This window comes from Pinus tabuliformis, chromosome 6, assembly GCF_031772625.1.
Source record: "Pinus tabuliformis cultivar Carrire ecotype Pingquan chromosome 6, CPIR1, whole genome shotgun sequence".
Classification (NCBI taxonomy): domain Eukaryota; kingdom Viridiplantae; phylum Streptophyta; class Pinopsida; order Pinales; family Pinaceae; genus Pinus; species Pinus tabuliformis.
The window spans coordinates 2,099,722,296-2,099,733,620 of NC_142292.1; the positions used below are offsets into that span (position 1 = coordinate 2,099,722,296).

At 36.2% G+C, this 11,325-nt stretch overlaps 2 pseudogenes; both read right to left on the reverse strand.

Moving 5' to 3' along the window:
* Positions 1–8,316: 8,316 nt before the first annotated feature.
* LOC149267641 (serine/threonine-protein phosphatase 5 pseudogene) lies at positions 8,317–9,600 on the reverse strand (annotated as a pseudogene).
* Positions 9,601–9,717: 117 nt separating this feature from the next.
* LOC149267642 (protein FLX-like 2 pseudogene) lies at positions 9,718–10,389 on the reverse strand (annotated as a pseudogene).
* Positions 10,390–11,325: the final 936 nt, after the last annotated feature.

Here is an 11,325-nt window from a genome sequence, read left to right on the forward strand (position 1 = left end):
TATAAATCAAGAGCATTTAATCAATATTGTAAAATAAATGGGATTCTACAACAATTTACAGTGCCACATACACCTCAACAAAATGGAGTTGCTGAGAGGAAAAACATAACACCAGTAGAATGTTCATGTAGTATGCTTCAAGGTAAATTTTTTTCTAATGGCTTTTGGGATCAAGCCATTAATATTGTTATTTATTTGAAAAATAGGAGTCCAACCAAAATTTTAGATCTTAAAACACCTTTTGAAGCATTTTATGTGTATAAACAAAAAAGTGAGTCATTTAAGAGTTTTTGGATGCAAAGCATTTGCTTATATTCCAACAAATGAAAGAAGAAAACTTGATGCAAAGTCAATTAAGTGCAATTTTTTTGGTTATTGTGATTATCAAAAAGCATACAAGTTGTTTGATCCTAGTTCTCATAGATTTCTTGCAAGTAGGGATGTGGTGTTTCATGAGAATGCGTACAAAGGTAATAAAATGAATAATGATGGTGTATGGTATGACACTGATGATTATGTAAAAGTAGATACAAGTGTTGAACAAGAATAGGAACATGTACGAGTTCAAGAGCAAGGGGCATCTACTAGTCATGACACTCCAAGAAGAGGTGAAGGGACTTCACAAAGCAGAAAGAAAGATAAAAGCAGTAAAACTCCAAGAAGGTCATCACGTCAAATTTAGGTACCTATAAGGTACACAGATTATGCATTAATGTCTCTTGTAATGAATGTTGTAAAACCTTCAAGCTATGAAGAAGCTAAAGAATATAAAGAATGGAGAGATGTAATGAATGAAGATTATAACTCTATAATGAAGAATGACACATGGGAATTAACAAATTTTCCTAGAAATAAAGTTTGAATAGGATGAAAATGGTTGTATAAATCCAAGTTAAATGTTAATAGAAGTATTGATAAGTATAAGGATAGATTGGTTGCAAAAGGATATTCACAAAAGAGGGAATTGATTATGAATATACTTTTGCATGTGTAGCTAAGTTCAACACAATTAGAATCATGATTGCATTAACTACAAAACATAAATGGAAAATACATCAGTTAGATGTCAAATTTGCATTTTTGAATGGTGAGTTAAAAGAATAAGTTTATTTGGTTCATCTTGAAGGGTTTGTAAAAAAAGAGATAGGATATTCTTTTTTGCAGGTTAAAGAAAGATTTATATGGTTTGAAACAAGCACCAAGATATTGGCATGTGAAAATTGATTCTTTCTTTTATGAGAAGCAAAAATGATCCTAACTTTTACATCAAAAGGATGAAGATGGGAATGCTTCTTTGATATATGCATATGTTGATAATCTTATGATAACAGGAAACGAATCCAAGATGACTAAAGAAATTAAAAATCAGTTGTCACAGGTATTTGAGATGAAGGATCTTGGTGAATTGCATTACTATTTAGGTCTTGGAGTTTGGAGGGAATCTAGCAAGACACTAATCACACAAAACAAATATATAAGGGAAATCCTTAAAAGGTTCAATATGATTGAACACAAGGAAATATCTACTCCAGTAGAATAGAATGTTAAATTGTACAATGATGATGGAACCAAAGAGGTGAATGGAACCTTGTATCATCAATTGGTGGGAAGTCTGAACTATGTCACCACTACTAGGCCAAATATAACATATTTTATCAGCATACTTAGTCAGTTTATGACTAAGCCTTGTGAAATCCACTGGAAAGAAGAAAAGAAAGTCCTTCGATATCTTAAAGGAACACTAAATTTTGGTATTATGTATACTCATGAATTTGATATTGAGTTAGCAAGTTATTCAAATTCTGACTAGGCTAGAAATGCAGATGATCGTAAATATACTACTAGATACATGTTCAATATAGGTTCAAGAGAAGTATCATGGAGTAGCAAGAAACAACCAATTGTTTCCTTGTCATCCACTGAAGCTGAGTAGAAAGAATTAAGTAGTGCTACTTGCAAAGCAATATGTCTTAGAAGGATACTTGAGGACGTTGGAGAAACAAAAGAAGCACCTACAATAATCAAATGTGACAATCAAATCACTATCAAATTGGAAAACAATATTGTATATCATGCAAGGTCAAAGAATATAGAAACATAACATCATTTTGTAAGACAAAAAGTGCAATCAAAATAAATTGACTTAACATATTGTAATACAAATAAAAATGTGGTTGACATATTCACCAAGCCTCTTAGAAAGGCTAAATTTGAAATTTTTAGAAGTAATTTGTGTGTTGTAGAAAATCCAAATTATGTTGTAAGCGTAGCTGAGACTTAGACCAAGAGGTGAGTTAACTTATAGGTTGTGATTAAGGGGAAGTGTCAGAACAACCACGCCTTTTCATATGATGAGGAGTTATAGACAATTAATCATGATGTCTATTACCTAACCGACGATAGTCGATGGTATAAGTAAGAAATAAATTTTAGTCAGTGAAGGTCATTGTAGAATCTCAGACTCCCTTCATGTATAAATTGCAACATCTAGAAATGAAATATCATAGCTTTATGTGTGAGTGTTATCTTTGATACCTTCTTCCAAGAGGAGTATAGCTTTCTCACTTGATCATAAGTCTGGAATTTCAAATATATTTTAACTATCAAATGGAATTTTGATGACAATCATTTTCTTTTCATACTTGTCACTTTACCTTTTCTGTAGATTAGTGAGTGTGAAACTTTTCGACATTATTTTCTTTGCGATCGACACATTGAAAGCATCATGACAATGCTTTCTGCGTGAGTTTAGGTAATCTATAATATATTTCTTTGATGCGACCATGATCAGATGGTTGCAGGGACTAGATAATGTGACTGGGCAGCTCAGAGTTGCTCTCATCAACACGGTCTTCTTGGATGTCAATGGTGGGTGTGTTTGGTAGGGTTTCTTCAACTCCATTAAAGTTGTCCAGTCCTCCCAAGAACCCAATAACCAATGGATCGGTCTCCATCCCGCCCGACACACCCTCATGTTCATTAACATCGACACCTAAAATCCTTCTTGATTCACGTCGAGCATCCTTTGTACTCATACACCTTTTCTCAATGCACTCAAACCCTGCATCCCTATACTCAATCCACACATTTAGTTTGATTTCCATGAAATTAACGTCAAACCATTCATTCAAAAGATACTGATTCTTATTTTAATTTTATATTTTGGAATCAAACCAATAAGAGAGAAATTAAATATTTGTGATTTCACTCTTTACTATTAAATTCCAAAATATTTTCAAAATCTATAATTAAAATTTTCCAATCAAGTTATAGCTAGTTAGTTGGTAGATATATTTCAATATTACTGACTTGCACATAATTTTATATTGCTTTTACCAGAATCTCCGGATAACTTTGGGTGTAGCCAATCCCAAATTTCCTGCCAAATTCCAAGTGATTCACACTACAAATTTAATTCTAAATTACTCAAATCTATGATTAGGGGTATCATTGGTTATATTCAAACAAGCCCAAAATCAAATTGGTCATCTATCAATATAATTTAAAAAATATTTTACTAAACTTTTAAATCAAACTTGTTATTATAATTTAAATTATGTTGATTAATTTGAAATTAAATTTATTGATTGATTATTAATATAATATAAAGGTATAATAAAAAGGTATATGGTAAGTCAGATATACTAATAATGTGTTATTTAATATTGAAATAAACCTTTGTCCCAAAGGAGTCTACCCTTCTCACCTGATCATAATAAGGCTTAAAAAATATAAACTTTAAAAAGTAAAAATAAAAATATTTAAATTGATAGATAGGGTTGGAAAAGTGTTAGGCCTTGCGACCAATCAATAAGGAAAGGGTGTGAGGAATAGCACGTGGGTCAAGGGTAGGATAAAGAGAAGTGATTATAGTCACCAAAAGATGGTTGAGTTTGCGAATGCAGTAGTGAACTAGTTAGAGCCTTAGATGTGGCAATGTAGAGTCATTGACATTGGGTTGAGCCAATATCAAAGTTTGGGCAGACCATGCATGCATGGTAGTAATTAGTGAAGATAGGTTATAGGGATAAGACAAGGTGTCAAAAGTGAGTGATTGTGATTTTATCATGTGGAGCAATGATAAAGAGCCACTAGTCAAGCCACGAGCAGTAGACTCAGTGCATGTGCAAGCAGATTGTAGAAGACGTAGGGTCGTAGGTTGATAAGGTTTCTCAAGCCAACCTCCAAGCACAATTAATCTCACGGAAGTTATTAGGAGCTAGTCGCAAATCATGGTAGAAGATACCACACACAGAATCTTGACCCATGAAGCTAAGTTTGCACGCATGAAGTCAAGTTGTTTGGTGCAGAGGAGAGAGTCGAAGCCACCAATAGTTTGATCAGTGCATAGGGTGTTGATGTGAGAGGATAACCAAAAAACAAGACCAAGATTGTCACCACACAGAGTGTTTCATGGGGTGAAAATGGAAGAGACAACCAAAGTGTATAGTCTATATGGGAGTCGCGGGCTTACATTAGACTTAAATTTCTAGTAGGACAAATTTTTCAATAAAATTTATGATTTGGAGATGGTCGCAAATGGTTTGAGGTTTGAGGATAGGTTAGAGAGTGCATCAAACTTCACTCCTTGGAATGAAATGGTTAAATTAGTCCTTATGGAGAATGGTTTATGGGAGCTAGTTAGTAGCATGCTCATCTCACTTCCAAATACTATAGAATTGGTTATCCATAATCAGGACTATGTGAAAACCACGAGGATAATCTTGGATGCAATGAAGAATCATGTGATTCCTCACCTATCCACGAAGAATATAACAACGAAGATGTGGGATGCTCTGACATGATATTTGTCACATTAGAGAAAATTTGAGGTCTAAAATGGGCCTCCTAAGGAATATTATGAAATAATAGCGAAAATAATAAAATAAGATTAGATTACATCATCAAATTTTAGAGGAGAAAAAAGGAAATTATTACTTTTTCAACTCATATTTTCAACTTATCTTGCTGCTGTTTACTCAAATATTGAGTGGGAGAACTCATTGGATGCAAAATTTAATTCCTCATCCAAGGAGTACCCATGTTGCATACTTTTGATGAACCCTGCTACATGAAAAATTAGAAATACATGAAAAAACATGATTGTAGGGTCTCATTTTTCGTGTAGTAGGGTCCATCGAAAGTATGCAACATGGGTACTCCTTGGATGAGGAATTAAATTCGACATCCAACAAGTGTTACCACTCAAAATTTGAGTAAAACCATAGGGAGATAAGTTTAAAATACATGTTGAAAAAGTAGTTTTTAAATTTTTTAATCTTTTTCCCCTTTTACTCCAAAAATGGTGAATCATCCCTCATGGTTGACATCATCATCTTGAATCCTATTAGTTCTTATAAAGTTGATTCTGGTTGTAATTTTTTTTTTTGAGGCTCATTTTAGACCTCAAAATTTCTCTAATGAAGTGATCATGTCAACAAGAAGACGGTGTTGACCATTTATCTTACCAAGATCAGTTAAGTAAGTGATGAGCTGGCCGTATTTGGGGATATTTTCATATATGAAGAGATGGTAAGGATAGCCTTAAATAATTTAACCAAGCCATGGACCCCATTATTCAAGGGCATCATTGCACGGGAAACACTTCCCAAGTTTGACAAGTTTTATGATGATTTCATCTAGGAGGACATTCAATAGGAATCTCTAGTCAACTTACATAAGTTTGACGATGAGAACATTGCCTTTGCAAGCTAGGAAATAAAGGTCAAAGGGAAGCTCGATAAGACTGTAGGTGGAGAGATGACTTCATAGTCTCGAAAGAAGAAGGAACTGAGAAAATTAGTGTTTTGCATGCCACAAGAGTGGGAATTATCCCTCTTAGTGCCCTAAATGGAAGAAGGGTAAGGGAAAGTCAAAGTAGGTAGTAGCATCTATAAGCACTCAAATTAGTGAGTTTGATGAAAAATTCAAGGAGTTCTCACTAGTATCTTGCCTTTCTAGCATAATTTCCGAGGGTGCCTAGTTCATGCATAGTGGTGCTTCTCGTCACATGAATCCCAATGAGGAGATGCTGAAAAAATGCATCACTGTTTGGATGTAACTTTGTAGGCCACTATGGTACTTTTGAATTAGGTTTCATTCAAAATGTTTGATACCTAGCTTTGAACACAAAGTATGAAAATTTTTGGTGTACTTGGACACCATGTAGTCTCTCCCTATTATGGAATTGTCCATCTCATGTTCCAATCATCGTAGTTCCCAATAAGGTATAATTACTCCTTGAGTGAATTAACAAAGGCCATCCATGTGGGTATGACCTTAAATATCGCAGACTCATCTTCACAATGTATCTTGTAGTAACCTTCCCACAAATTTTTGATGTGGGGAAAGGATTTTAGAAATGAAAAGGAAATATTTTCATTATCAAAATATTTTTGCACAAAATAATATCCCTCTAACATATTTAACCATATCTCCAAAGAATATGCATCTATATTTCCTTTAAATAAAGGGATATCAAAGTTAACTTGTACCTTGAAAGGCATTACACCTCTAAAATTTCCACTTGTTAAAGGTGCCTTGGTCACCCTTAGAATTCATCGAAGGATCTATGAAAAATCATCCACATCTCATTCCTTTGTCGCATGTGTGCTTCCTCAAGTAACAACTTGTTAGAATCTCTTCCTTCTTCCTCTCTTTTTTCTTCAACCATTGGAGGCCACTTGGGATAGCAAGAGAAATTGTTCCCAAGTGAAACTAACTTGAGACCCAATTATTTATACCCTAACCTTGTTGGGGATATGCAACAAGAAATAAGGAGCATATTTATTTGATACCACTGTGATGCAACCTTAAGGCTGCATGACCTTCGTACCAATTCGGACCTCCTCTAAGTAAGCTGCTACAGGCCTTATGACAATTCGACCTCCTCAATTATACTGCTACAAGAATCCAGGATGCGCACTCTGGATGAATATTCAGATCTTAGGAATTGGAAAATTGTTAACCTAGCCTCCATCCCGGCGTTACTGGAAAAGAGGAACCAGGATGAGTTCTTCGTAAGTAACGAAGGTCACACTGGTATTGGGGAAACCCTATGTCAGCACAAGACAAAATATCAGGGTCCTTCCTATAATATATGAAGATGGCACTGGAGATACATCAACAAACACAGCGAGACCCGAGACCCTTAATTCTCGGTCCCAAACGTTAATCGCTTCATACATCCTCCCTGCTATCCTTTCTATTACAGAGAAAATATAGCACCCGTCTTCTATACTATAAATCTACAGGCCCGCTACCTGTTTAGCCCAACCATAGGATACACGAGGACAATGGCTAAAAAAAAATGACCCTGGCCATCGATCGAACAAATCTCCTAAAACTGTCCAAAGATCTCAAGGGAATTCAAATGTGTAGCAACTGCTATCCAACATCAGTGTTGTTTTATACTCATGGCCCTCAACGGCATCGTTAGTTTAAAAGAAAAAGCCAAATGAATCCTCAAATAGAAAACCACTTAACGCCAATCAAAATACAGATTAGGATTATCAAACTCAAAAATCCCAAATCAAGCTACAAGCTACCCTCCTCATAAAATATCAAAACCAGAGAACCCAAATTAATCTTCCAGAGACCCACATTATATATTACCAAATTCAGAGACCAGAAGAAACTCACATCATATGTTGTGAAACTCAACGAACTCAAATCAAACTACAAGAAACCCACAATCATATTTTATCAAAATCGAAGAATCCAAATCAAGACTGCGAGAAATAGACACGGTCCTAGAATCCTACACTGCCCGTAGGCTTACAAGTGCCTTGGGTCCTTTTTTTTTCTCTCTCTGTCCGGAACTTGCGGCTCCATTTTTTTCCCCTCTTCTATTACATTCTTTGAATATATCTTCTATACTAGGATTCTGAACCGATTATGATTCAGTTCCACCTTTTCCTCAACTAGATCTTGATATCCCCAACGACCCACAAACCTCTAACTAACACCTAAATTAGGATTTCTTATCCCTACAAAATCTCACCAGACTAGATCTAATCAGGTTCTCAAACATTCAAGAACACTTACAATTCAAACCTATTAATAACTTATAAAAAATACATTTAATCGACCCTAGGAAACCAACTTCCTAGTAATACCAGCAACCCCCTAAGCTAACATAGATATAATTTGGTACTTGAGCCAATGCTCCTGCATCAGACTCCCACACTTGAAAACATTCATGATCTCCTGATCATGTGCTTTCAAAAAGAAAAAATTTCCTCCTGGATCCCAGACTTTGTTCTGGAGTTGTCCATATGCTCTGCTCCTCCGTTTCTGTTGCATGTCAGCTGCTTCCTACTTCATCTTCCTTCTCTGGTCACAATAGTTTGGAGCTGAGAAAACCGTAATAAGTTTGCCATCATGTTCAATTTCATAACCTTCCTCTTTAACTTCATGAGACCTGACCACCAGCTCAAGATTGTTTTCTTGGAGAAACCTTTTGGTCACATCTTCTCCAAAAGACAAACCAACATCTCATTTGCTGGGCCCATGCCCTTTACGAGGCTGTGGATCACTCCAAATTATTTCACATAGCAGACCCTCTTCAGGTGGCTCTCAGAATCGATCAATTTCTTTGATATCATCAAGTTTTATACCATCAACACTAAAAAGACCACCATGGACAACAAAAATCTTGTCATTGAGGACATGAGCCAAAGGCAAGCAGCAAAACACTTCAGTGAAAAAATCAACCATGATTTCATTCTACCTTGACTTGACTTCACCCTCAAAACCATAAATCTTGTTCATACTCCTGCTTTCATGATTTCCTCTTGCAAGATAGAGTCCAGTTGGACACATACACTTGAATGCATATAGCACAAGTATGAATTCATTTGAAAATGATCCTCGATCAACAAAATCACCATTAAAAAGATAAGGATTGTCCTTCGAAGGAGGCCCATTAATCTCAAAGATGTTCAAAAGGTCATAATACTAACCATGGATGTCACCACAAACGGTGAATTGCTTTCCATTCGGAATATTGATGTCAACCAGCGATGGCATCGACTCCAACAAATCCTTTACTTGCAATAATATTTGAAATGCATACCTTCTGTGTATATTTTTATGATTCTTGAAGTCATCCATCATTTTCTTTATAAATTCCAATGTTACATTTTCTCCTTCTATTCTAGCACTAGCGTACTAGGGCTCTACCTCTATTGAATGAAAATCAATGGAATCAACAACAGAATGATTCTCAAGATCATTCACTGAGATGGCCTCAATAAATCTAACTTTTTGGACTGTTGTCTCGGTCTCTTTAAGCTTCTTGGTGGCATCAAGATCATTTGGACAAATTCTCTCAACCTGCTAAAATTTTTTTAGTACTTGACTGATCACCTTTTCTGATGCTGCCAGCTTTTTCCTTCTAGTCCGCTTCAACATTAGCTTCCTTATGTTCTCAGTCTTTGTTTCCAGTAGATCTTCTTGCTGGTCTTCTTCATTAATTCTTCCTTCCTGCTTTTGTTGGTTGCTATTGTCCAGCTGCATCTTCCTCTGTTTCACACATTCAGACTGTGTGTCTCCTTTCAACAATATTTCAACTTGTTGTTTTGGAATTTCTTCTTTCATCGACACTTCAGTGTGTTGATTTAACTCCTTCAAAGAGTTTTCAAGATTTTCGTCCGCATCATCTATTCTAATAATGCTTCCTTGCCCTGGTTCACATTTGTGAACTTCTTCCTCTGCTTATACTTCCTTTACTGCTTGCTCACTGTTTACAGCGTTTTCATACTCGAATGCAGCCCTTCCACATTGAAGCTCCTCCCTTAAGCTCTCTAATTTTGTATGCATAACAGGAATCTGCTGAACTTCTGCATGGGTTCGCTGCAATTCTTGATTTAGCTATTGCACTTGCACATTTAAATATTGTCTAGCTGATTGAACACTGTGCATCAAAACGAGCTTGTTGCAACTCTGCCTTGATAGATTCACTAACCCAGAGATCTGCCTCCATATTTGAAATTTTGTCCAAAAAGCTTCTAATTTGCTGATCCTTATCATTCTTCATAGCTGCAATATGCGAATGCAATCGCTCCAGTTCATGTTGAGACATAACAAGATCTTGTCTCAAAGCTCCATGTGTTGTAGCTAACCTTTGATTTTCTGTTGCAAGCCTTTGCATCTCCGCACTTTGTGTTGTAAGCTTATGTTCCAACACTTCTGGCAGTGGTAACATATCCAAAGGATGATGACCTACAGGAGGTCCCATGGCTGGACCATATATCTCAGGCCCCATGCTTGGGCCTTGAAGGTGTCTAGCAAAAGGGGGTGGCATGCGACCTCTACTAGCCATCTCTTTGTCTCTACAAATTCCTCTCCCAGTCAATTGTGACAAGGACTGAGGAAGAAATGTGGAAGATATCTTGCAGTCTTCATCAGGTACTGGTGCTTTTAGCCATTTCTCCAGTAACTCTAGCTCCTTCTCCCATACATTAGCTTCTTGATGAGAGCTTCTTTCTTCTTCTCCTTGATCCTGTTGTTGACTTCTTGTCATTGTCAGCTCTTCTTCCTTTTTTCCGCCTTTTGCTAGGTGAATTTCTACTTCATGTCTTCTTCCTTGAGGTATCTTTTTCAGGTTGATCAACTCAACATCTCCCATGGTTGACTCAATCATGCCTATCATCATGACAACATGATGATCTTTTACTATGTTTTCAGATAACATAGTCTCTTCTTCATGAACTTCTTTGACAATCTTCATTGGTTGTCCTTTTTCACCTGCATAATTGACATTAACACTTGAATTAGTACTACAAATATGAGACTTTAGTGTCTCAGACAACATTTCAGTATGTTGTGTTGAGTGTTCCTTCAATTCTTCTATCACCGGTTCAACCTGTTTCTCTGAATTTCCTTCTAGTCTTCCTGTCACCATTTCAGGATATCTCCTTGAGCTTTCCTCAAGGTTTCCTGTTAACATTTCAGTATGCTGATCCAAGTTCTCTTTTGAACTTTCGATACCCTCATACAATATCACCTCTTCCTCATCATCATCCAGAGATATTCCTTCCTCTGGCTTGTAGTTAACTTCATCTGTTTCGCTTGCTTCTTCAAGCATTTTCCTCTGAACAATTTTGCCTGTGGCATCTTCAATTCTTATCCTTGACTCAAAGAATTTGAGTTCCTTTTTCCATAAGGCAATATCCTTTTGCTTCCATCTCATCTGTAATGAGTGCCAAATCACCTTCTTTCCTTTTAGTGTAAAAGTCCATCCTCTTTTCTGGTCTTCTGGTTCTTGTAGCAGCTCTGTCAATATCTCCAATCTTGCTTTCATGTCAGCAAGTTGCTTGTCAA